Source organism: Nothobranchius furzeri, chromosome 6 (genome assembly GCF_043380555.1).
Source record: "Nothobranchius furzeri strain GRZ-AD chromosome 6, NfurGRZ-RIMD1, whole genome shotgun sequence".
Classification (NCBI taxonomy): Eukaryota; Metazoa; Chordata; class Actinopteri; order Cyprinodontiformes; family Nothobranchiidae; genus Nothobranchius; species Nothobranchius furzeri.
In genome coordinates, this window is record NC_091746.1 from 42,270,433 (window position 1) to 42,280,146 (window position 9,714).

General features: G+C 40.4%; 1 long non-coding RNA gene across 1 annotated transcript; it reads right to left on the reverse strand.

Annotated features, from left to right (window-relative positions):
* Positions 1-250: 250 nt before the first annotated feature.
* On the reverse strand, positions 251-529 carry LOC139070415 (uncharacterized). Its single transcript, XR_011520933.1, has 2 exons — positions 427-529; positions 251-349 (listed from the first exon to the last, which is right to left on the reverse strand). It is a non-coding gene; the product is annotated as an uncharacterized lncRNA (long non-coding RNA).
* Positions 530-9,714: the final 9,185 nt, after the last annotated feature.

Below are 9,714 nucleotides of genomic sequence, written 5' to 3' on the forward strand. Positions count from 1 at the left end.
CGAATGTATTTGAGCAAGAACTTCCATTTATATATTCAACCTTCTTTGAAAGTGCACTCCATTTGTCCTTCCTTTCTTATTATTCTCATGTCTATGTTTTATATTGTTTTATTAATGAAAATTCAACAAAAGCAAATAGTTTGGGGTATTTTTTATCATTTTTTGAATTTTTTTTTGCAGATGTCTGCTTATCATTGTCATGATGGGTGGTAATTTTGTAACCCACATGGAGAATCACACACAGAGAAGGTAAGAGAGAATAATTAAATACTTTTATTATAGAAAAAGAAACAAAGGGGTAACTAAGGGCGCTGATCCAAACGGGACAGGAAACGATGCGACTCCGACTCTAAAAGAAGAACAGCGGTGTGAGTGACTAGAAACTGAGAAACAGGAAATGTATAACAATGAGAGGAACGGGCTTACTGAGTAGAGCAGGGTGAGGACAGGAGGGAGAGGCAAGTCAGGTTGATGCTGGGTGGAGATGGTTGCTGGAGGAGATGTTGGATCCAGGAATGCAGGTGAGCGGTGGAGAGCGGGAGGTAGAGGAGCTGAACGACGCTGGGATAAGGCACACCTCAGGCAGGTGGAGAAAATCCAGGGCTGGTACAGACGAGATAGCAGAGCAGGATTAGTACAGGTAAAAACGTAGTTCAGAGCTACGGCACAGGTCATGACGTGGCTAGATGTACCCAACTGTAGAGTATCAACCGGCGATGAGGTGTGGCAGCGCCGCTCCTTAAATCCTCTGGCCAGGCTGATGGTAATTAGCTGCAGCTGCGGCTCCCCAACCAGCTCACCTGCAAACAATGAAGGAGAAGAGCAACAGCAGCAGAGAGAAGGCAGAACCATGACAATCATTTGTTGCTACTACCATCTTTAGTTCTATCAGAGCCTGTATATTAGGCCCTGTCCACACATAACCGGGGATCTGCCAAAACGTAGATATTTTTCTACGTTTTGGCCTGTCTTCCACACGAAAACTGAGTTTTTTCACACGAAAACTGATCTTTTTAAAAACTCCGGCCAAAGTGAAGATCTGCGTTTTCCCCGTTTTGGGTGTCTGCGTGTGGACAGACAAAACCGGAATTTTAAGGTCTGCAACGTCACTTTCCGCGACAAAAAAAATGCTGACATCACGTGTGCGACCTGTGTTTACACTAGCCGGCATCATGGATGCTCTCAGAGCTGCGCTCGCTTTATCAATTGTCCAAGCACTTTTTGCTTGTTTGTTTTTGCAAGTGGAATTACTGCTCCTTGCGGAAGACCACAGACGAAGGACGAGGTTAAGAACGGGGGAAGTACTGCCGCCTACAGGTCTGTCATGTCCTTAACAACGTATTTATCCGGGTACGTGTGGACAGAGTTTTTTTTTAAACGAGGTGGTGTGGATGCAAATTTTTGGAGGGGCGGATATTTGTTTTAAAAAAAAACGGCTACGTGTGGACTAGGCCTTAGTTCCAAGTCACCCACATGCTTAAGGACACCTCTGCATAAAAAAAGGGACTTTTGATGTTTGTTCAAAGTAGAAATATGCATTGGCAAGCAATGATGAAGACTTGAAAAATGTATTGGGTCAGAAACCAAAGCTAAGAATTAGTTCTGGTATAGATCGGAAGTTGTCCTTGTACTTTATTTCATTTCACACAGTGGTTACATTTTGCCATTTTAGTAAGTAAGTAAGTAAAACTTTATTTATATACACTTTTCACAGATAAAATCACAAAGTGCTTCACAACATACATAAAAAGGCAAAACAGGAGAGGAGCACAAGGTCAAATTACATAAAAGCTTGTCTAAATAAAAGTGTCTTCAGCTGCTTTTTAAAAGAATCAACCAAGTCGGCCACACGAAGAAACAAGGGCAGGGCGTTCCAAAGTCTGGGAGCTACAGCTTGAAAGGACAGGTCCCCTCTAGTTTTAAATCTGGTCTTGGGGACCTTCAGTAGGTTTTGACCAGAGGACCGTAGAGTGCGGCGCCGGCCAGAAGAGTGAGGGATTAAAAGGTCTGATAAATATTGTGGAGCTTGTCCATTAAGAGCTCTAAAAGTCAAAACTAAAATTTTAAAATCAATTCTAAACTTGAACGTTAGCCAATGTAAAGAAGATAAAACCGGTGTTATGTGAGCCCTTCTACTGGTTCCTGTTAAAAGCCTTGCTGCAGCGTTCTGGACCAAGTGGAGATGACAGACATCTGATTTGTTAAAACAAGTTAAGACAGAATTACAATAATCTAAACGAGAAGAAATAAGAGCATGGATAATCATCTCCAAGTCAGATTTTGAAGTAAAAGCTCTCAATTTGGAAATGTTTCGCAAATGATAAAGCAGTTTTTTACTAATTGTTTTGAGTGGCAGCTCAAAGACATGGATTGGTCAAAAAGAACACCAAGGTTTCTGAGACTGGTCTGGACTGAGGAGCTCAGGGAACCGAGGGGTTGTTTGATTAAAAGCGCTTTCTGGTCAGGAGCAATGATCAGTGTTTCGGTCTTGCTTGAGTTCAACTGAAGGCAGTTACTGGCTAGCCAGTCCTTAATACGCTCAATGCAATCAAGTACATCAGCTAGCTTGTTAAACTCTGTGTCCTTGAATGAGCAGTACAGTTGAATGTCATCCGCATATAACTGGTAGGACACATTAGTAAAGATTTTGATAATCTCCCCAAGAGGGCAAATATATAAAAGAAACAAAATAGGGCCAAGGACCGAGCCCTGGAGAACACCGTGAAGCAATGATGTGACTTCAGACCTAATCTTGTTCACACATTCAAAGAATGTTCTGTTATTTAAATAGGAAGAAAACCACTTCAGAACCGTACCAGAAAATCCTAAGTCATTGTGTAGTTGATGTAACAGAATTTTATGGTCAACCGTGTCAAAAGCTGAAGACAAATCCAATAAAACCAGTACAGTATATTGGCCAGAGTCTGCCGCCATCAGTACATCATACCTTTAAAAGAGCTGTTTCAGTGGAATGCATCTTACGAAAGCCTGATTGGAACTTATCTAAAACATTATTAAGGTCCAGAACACTAGTCAGCTGCCCTGCCACCAACTTCTCCAGAACTTTAGCCAAAAAAGGGAGTTTTAAAATTGGCCTAAAGTTGCCAGGTTCAGATGGGTCCAAATTGGGCTTTTTCAAAATAGGGCTTAAGGGTGCTTGTTTGAAGTAGCTTGGAACTGGCCCAGTAGAAAGCGAAATGTTAAAAAGTTTGGCGATGTCTGGGCCAACAACATCCCAAACTTTCAAGAGCAGTGATGAGGGAACTACATCTAATGGGCAGGAAGAAGGCTTCATCTTTTCCAGAGCAGCTTTTATGTCCTCCACAGTAACAGGAATGAATGAGAACCACAAGCTGTCTGAGTGACCAATGTTAAAATTTAAGACAGGGGATGGAGTAACACTAGCCCTAATGTCATCAACTTTTTTTTTTTTTTACAAAAAAGTTTAAAAATCTGTTGCATTCCGCAGTAGAAAATACAGGTACCATGGAAGCTGGCGGTGAAACAATTTTACTGATAGTGTCAAACAAGAATTTAGGGTTTTTCCTGTTCATGTTCACAAAGTTAGAAAAATACAAAGATCTGGCCTGTTTAATCAACTCGTTGAGCGATGAGATCAACTCTTTTAAATGCAATCTGTGGACCTCAAGTTTTGTAGATTTCCACAAACATTCACCCTTACGGCAAGATCTCCTAACCAGCTTGATGTTTTCATTCATCCAAGGGATTGTGTTTTTAGTAAAAGGTATTTGTTCCTTAACTGGGGCAACCTCGTTTAGAAGGGACAAACAGTGACTATTAAATGAGTCAATAAAATGATCAGCATCACTGTGACCATCAAAACGTTCTGACTCGAAGAGATTGGAGAATTTTTCAACAGCAGTTTGACTTATAATTCAATTTGCCTTTGGGAAATTACTTTATGAGGTTTACTTTCTAATTTAAAACACAGATTAAAATACACACAGTAGTGATCAGTAAAATGAGCATCTGCAGCCCTCAGCTTGTCTATATTAAGGCCAAAAGAAAAACCTACATTTAAGGTATGGCCTTTCGAATGTGTAGAGCCAGATACATGCTGTTTAAAATGAAATGACTCAGTGAGATTCAGTAGCTCTGATGCTGTCTTGCAAGAAGGATTATCAATATAAATGTTCATATCTCCAAGGATTAAAACATTCTCAAGTTTAATAACACCGGACAAGAACTCTGAAAATTCATCTAAAAACATGCGTACAGGACCAGCAGGACGATAAACTAAAACACAGTAAAATGAGTCAGTTTTCCCAACCTTAACCATTTGCAGCTCAAAGGAGTTGTAAGAGGGTTGGTTCATAAGCCGACAGGAGAAGCAGTCCCTGTAGATAAGAGCGAGTCCGCCTCATCGCCGCTCGGCGCGCGGGGTCCCAGACACAGAACAGCCAGGAGGGCACAACTCGTTTAAAAGCATGTGATCTTGTTCCCTCTGCCAAGTTTCTGTCAAACACACGAGATCCAGACGTTCTTCCTTAAACATATCTCCAAGGATGAAAGTTTTATTCGCTATGGAGCGAACGTTCAGCAGGGCGATCCTTGCTGTGTTCGTGCACTGGGCCACTGATGCGCTCTGGGTAGGTTAGCACTGCACTGGAGAGCAGGCGCCGTTCACACATTCCGCTTGGTAGGGGACAGCTCACAGGATCTGCTCACGGGATGTATGGAACCGGCTATATCGAGACGGGAAAGTCCAGTCCGAGAGCCACGATCGTGGCACCACATGGGACAGTGGCGCATAGACTGGCACTGGTCGGAGGCATCGCTTGCTTACTGCAAATCTGGACTCACTCCATACAGATGTTTTCCCATAATGTTTGCTTAGCCTGGACTGGATTCCAGCTCTAGATCCACGCTTCCTTCTCCAGCCATGGCGGCTTGAGGGCCGCAAGCATTCCAGTGCTGACGTGGCACAAACAAAAGTTGGTGCAAAAAAATTTGGCGTACCTGTCCCAGGTAACACAAGCAATCTGCATATGCTCCTTAATGCGGAAAATCGTGTGCCGATCATAATGGTATTGACTGACAGCTGAGACACAGTTTGTTGACAAACTTGATAAGGCAAAAATATAATCAAACAGATCACCAACATGCGAGAGAGTGGTGACGAAGCACACAGAGCAGAGGCCAAGCCTAACACAGGTGCCATCATTCTATCCTCAACTTTGACAAAATTGTGTAGAACTCCTATTATGTTATACCAATAATACTTATTTTCACACATGTATCTACTTCCTGTCATGAAATCCATTGAACATAAATGATTTTCATGTTCGTTTTTTGTATGAATGAAACAGGGCAACTATAGTTAACCTTTAGCTATAAATGTCAGTACCTTAATGAGAATCAATCCACAAAACTGGAGTAAATGTTATTTCCCCATAGCGCCACAGGAGTTTGAAATATATTTACCAAATGGGACAAAATTCTGTGAAAGCATGTGCACAAGGGTTATAGCAGAGCAGCAAAATTAAGCTGTTTTATCAGTGTGTCATCACCATGGCTGTGTCCTCCACAGACAGATGGTACAGGCAGTATGTATTATGGAAGCATGCTCTGTCAGTTCCCCTCCTTGTTCACAAGGCTGTCCTGGGATTCAAACCATCCGGGTCCATCCTTAATGAGAGCTGTAATCATTCCATGCACTGGACCACACAGTCTAGCTAACAACGATGGCTGCAAGATGAAAAAAGACAGCCACATTTCTCATACGTTCCTCCGAGGTTTTCTCTTGCACAATCCAAATCATTGTGCTACACAACATTTAAAATGCATGTCACTTCCAACCTTTGAAAATGATCTAAACATCCATGTCAGATCAGCTATTCTACTCACACGAGCTGCACCACCAAAACTAACCATAAAAAATCTGTAATAGATTTTCTGTAAAGTTTCACAGTGCTCATATAGTGATGGCTCATGATGTTTTTTTTTCCTAATGTAGATCATAAAGGGATGTGCATAAGTAAATATGTTTTTTCTTCATTTTTTTAACCTTAAAGTGCTTCCATGTTCTTTCAGCAAACTTTCTAAAGCTTGAAAATGTGTCACGGTGACAGATAATGATTTAAAAGCCTTCTTGGTAGATAATTAATCTTCGAAGTGTTGGATGGCTACAGCAACTTTGTTTTCATCTCTTCAAACCATGAGTCACAAAAAAAAAAGGTAATTCTTCTCAGGAAAGTGTCCAAGTTCTGATGTGAAAAGTAGTTTCTTGGAACAAGCTACGACACCATCAGAGTGGTTCGAAACTAACCTCAGTAACTAAGTTCTTGTTACATTGCTATCAAATGCTATTTTATATGCATTAAAATGCTGAGAAAAACATTCAAATCCAGGTTGACTGTGGTTCAGTCCTAAAAACATTCAATATTTTATTAAGTGTGCCTTGTCTTTCCTTGGACTCCAGGGGCCTCATTTATCAATCATAATTAACTCACACATCTGTGTGTATTTTGTGCGTAGGCATGAATTTACGCATTGTGTAGAATTTACCAATTTGTACTTGTGTGTGAAAATATCGCTAAATATAAGAACAATTCTGTCCATGCGCAGGAAGAGCATCTAGTGGTAGCATGGGGGACCAGCTGTACTGAAGGTCTCAGTCATCCACGCTTTTGTGCATCCACCCAGTACGCAGTTATACTGGTGGAAAAATGGCTTTTGCACATTACTGGTGCTAAAAGCAAAAAAGACACATGTGACCGACATGAATCTGACATCATATCAAGACTAATGTGTGTTATTTGAAGATTAAACAGATTGTATACACGGGAGGGAATGCGTTCTCTGTGAAGAAGAAATCCTTCTGCTATGCTGTGATTCGGGACCCTTTGTGGAGCGACAGACAAACCTCATGGATCAGAATTTCTGACGGGAACTTCTCCTTTGTCCCGACCGCATTTATAACCTTTGCAACTTTTTCTTTTCTTTTTTTTTTTTTTTTTTTGTGGTTCGGCAGCCAGCGTCTCAATCTCTTGTCAATAAAGTTTTTCTTATATTTTCTGGAGAAAAGAAAAACAGAATTCCCTCACATGCTGAGGACATAGCATGATTGAGGATGTTTCTGTATGTAAATGATGGTGAACGGATACAAGTACCCGGGTACGCACAGGTGGGAGTTATCATCAGACGATTGAGGAGGAACATGCGTAAGAGAGGCCACCGCATGTTTCATAAATCAGGAGTACACACATCCTAAATTTCATTTGTAGGAAGGAATATAGGAAAGTTTGTACAAACGTTTTGATAAATGAGGCCCCTGGTCTGGTTTCGGGTCATGGCGGTTTGAAGCAAAATTACTTCATCTAAAACCTTTATGAACCTGTTAAATTAAAGCCAACAGTTCTAACCTAGGAGCTTCATCTAAGGAAATTAATGTTTGACATATGACAAGTTGATGTGTTAAACCTAAAAGCTGTTTATTGTACCACAGAAGACATGTAATAGTATATAGCCATCCCAAGAAATTACTTCATTCTTAGATTCATTTGCTTTGAGGATGTTGGTAGAGAAGTACAGAGAAAGCCAAAGGGAGTAGTATTGTGTCTTTCTAGATTTAGAGAAAGCATATGACAGGGTGCAGCGAGAGGAGCTGTGGTATTATGTGAGGAAGTCAGGAGTGTCAAAGATGTATGCATGTGGTGCAGCACGTGCATGACGGCTGTACGGCAGTTTTGGGTCTTTTCCATCACTACCTTCTCAGTGCAGCTCAACTCACTTTCAAGTTGTTTCCATTAGCAATGGGTCTGTTGTTTACTAACACTCCAAACTATACATCCATTTTTCTGTGAGATATTTGTTTCAGGAATCATATGCTTTTAGAGCCATTGGAAAATTATCTTTATTTTTCAATGACACAATTGGGAAAATTAACATTGAACGTCTCCTCATGTGTAACTGGTTAAGAACACTTCCACTCTGGATTTTGAGGAGCAGCAGCTTGACTCTGATTCTCTTCAGGACTTTCCAGTAGGGATGAGCCGGATACTCATTTTAGTTGAGTATCCGGTACGGATAAAGCATTTTTGACGAATACGAGCATGAAACGAGTAAACCTCGCAAATATCTGTAATCGTGCTGAAGGAAAATCCTCATTGGGTAACTGACTGTCTTCACGCTCTGTGATTGGCCAGTCACATAGAGCCCCCCCCCCGGCACACAAAACTCTCTAGCCGGCTGGGAGCGCAGTCCGTCCGGCTCATCCACACACACACAAAGACAGTAACGGATCTCGCTGTGATTGCTTCACTGTTGCTCACGTTTCTTCAGCTTTCTCTAGGTTTTCTTCAGCTCGCCTCTTTTTCAGTTGAATATTTAAAGTTACTTTTTTCGTAACTTACATGGTGCATTTGACAAGACAGAGCTGACGTGCTGTGTCAGTCACTAACTCCGCTCCTGTTGCTTTTTTTTAATTTATTTTTTTTAACTCCATCTCTCTCCCTCTCACCCTCTCTATCTCTCTCAGACTCACACACCTTAATCCACATTGTTTTGTTTAACTTTGTGTGGGGCAAATTGCCAAGAACGTTAAGAAAAAAAATCTCATTATTCAAATTAAAATAAAATATATATATATAAAGTTGTGTCTGGTTCTAGCATTTCATATTTCCTAGTTCCTACTGCATGAGTTCAGATGTATTAATCCATGCACTTAAATATTAATGTTCTGATTTTATTGAAACACTTGTTCTGTAATAGTTTCTTTACTATTGTGATCAAAAATATTTAATCTCAATTCTGAGGCTGCTCTGTAAATAGTTTTCAAATAAACAATAAACATAGCAACTTCTGATGAATCCATATCAATTTCAGACTTAAAATAATATATTGAAGTAAACCACGTCCACTTCCGGTTAAACCATGCCCACTTCCGGGTTATACCACGCCCATTCCAAGTACAGATACAGATAATTTACTTGGATGAACAGATACAGATACAGATAGTGGTGTACTCGCTCATCCCAACTTTGCAGTTTCTCACATTGTAACAATCTACCAGGACATGGGTGGGTGTGGCCAGCAATAGCTTATTTAAATTGAAGTGAAAAGAGCACAGAAACAACTCACATTGGAAGGTACTAAAAATCGTGAGCGCAAAGAACTTCATGAACATCATTTGTATGGAATTACATCTTGTTTATATACAATATGTACAATATGTCTCCATTCAAATGACTATTTAATTGAATAAAGTGACACATTCTGCCTTCAGTCTGCCATTTTTTTGAAGTGGTAAATTTTATTGGACCCCTCAAGTAAACTGAAGATGTCAGGCAGGGTAAAAAAACAAAAACAAACAAACAAACAAAAAAAAAGTACATCACCCATGGACATCAATGGGTCCGAAACTGTGGAATGCACTGCCCCTAACAGGGGCTCTCCATCAGTAGCGGTTTTTAAAATGAGGCTGAAAACCTTTTACGATCTGGCATTTAATTTTGTGGGTTAACAATTGTTAATGTTTTATATTTTGTAATTCTTATTTGTGGTTTTAATCATGTCTGTGGCGCTATATGTTTTATTCTTTTGTTGTGCAGCACCTTGGTGGCATGCTCATGCCTGTAAGGTGCTTTATACATAAAGGCTGATTGATTGATCAATGTAATAGTTTGTGGTTTCCAGAAATGTAAAGTGACAACTTATTGTAATTTTCTGACAACTGTGTCCTTCCCACAGTTT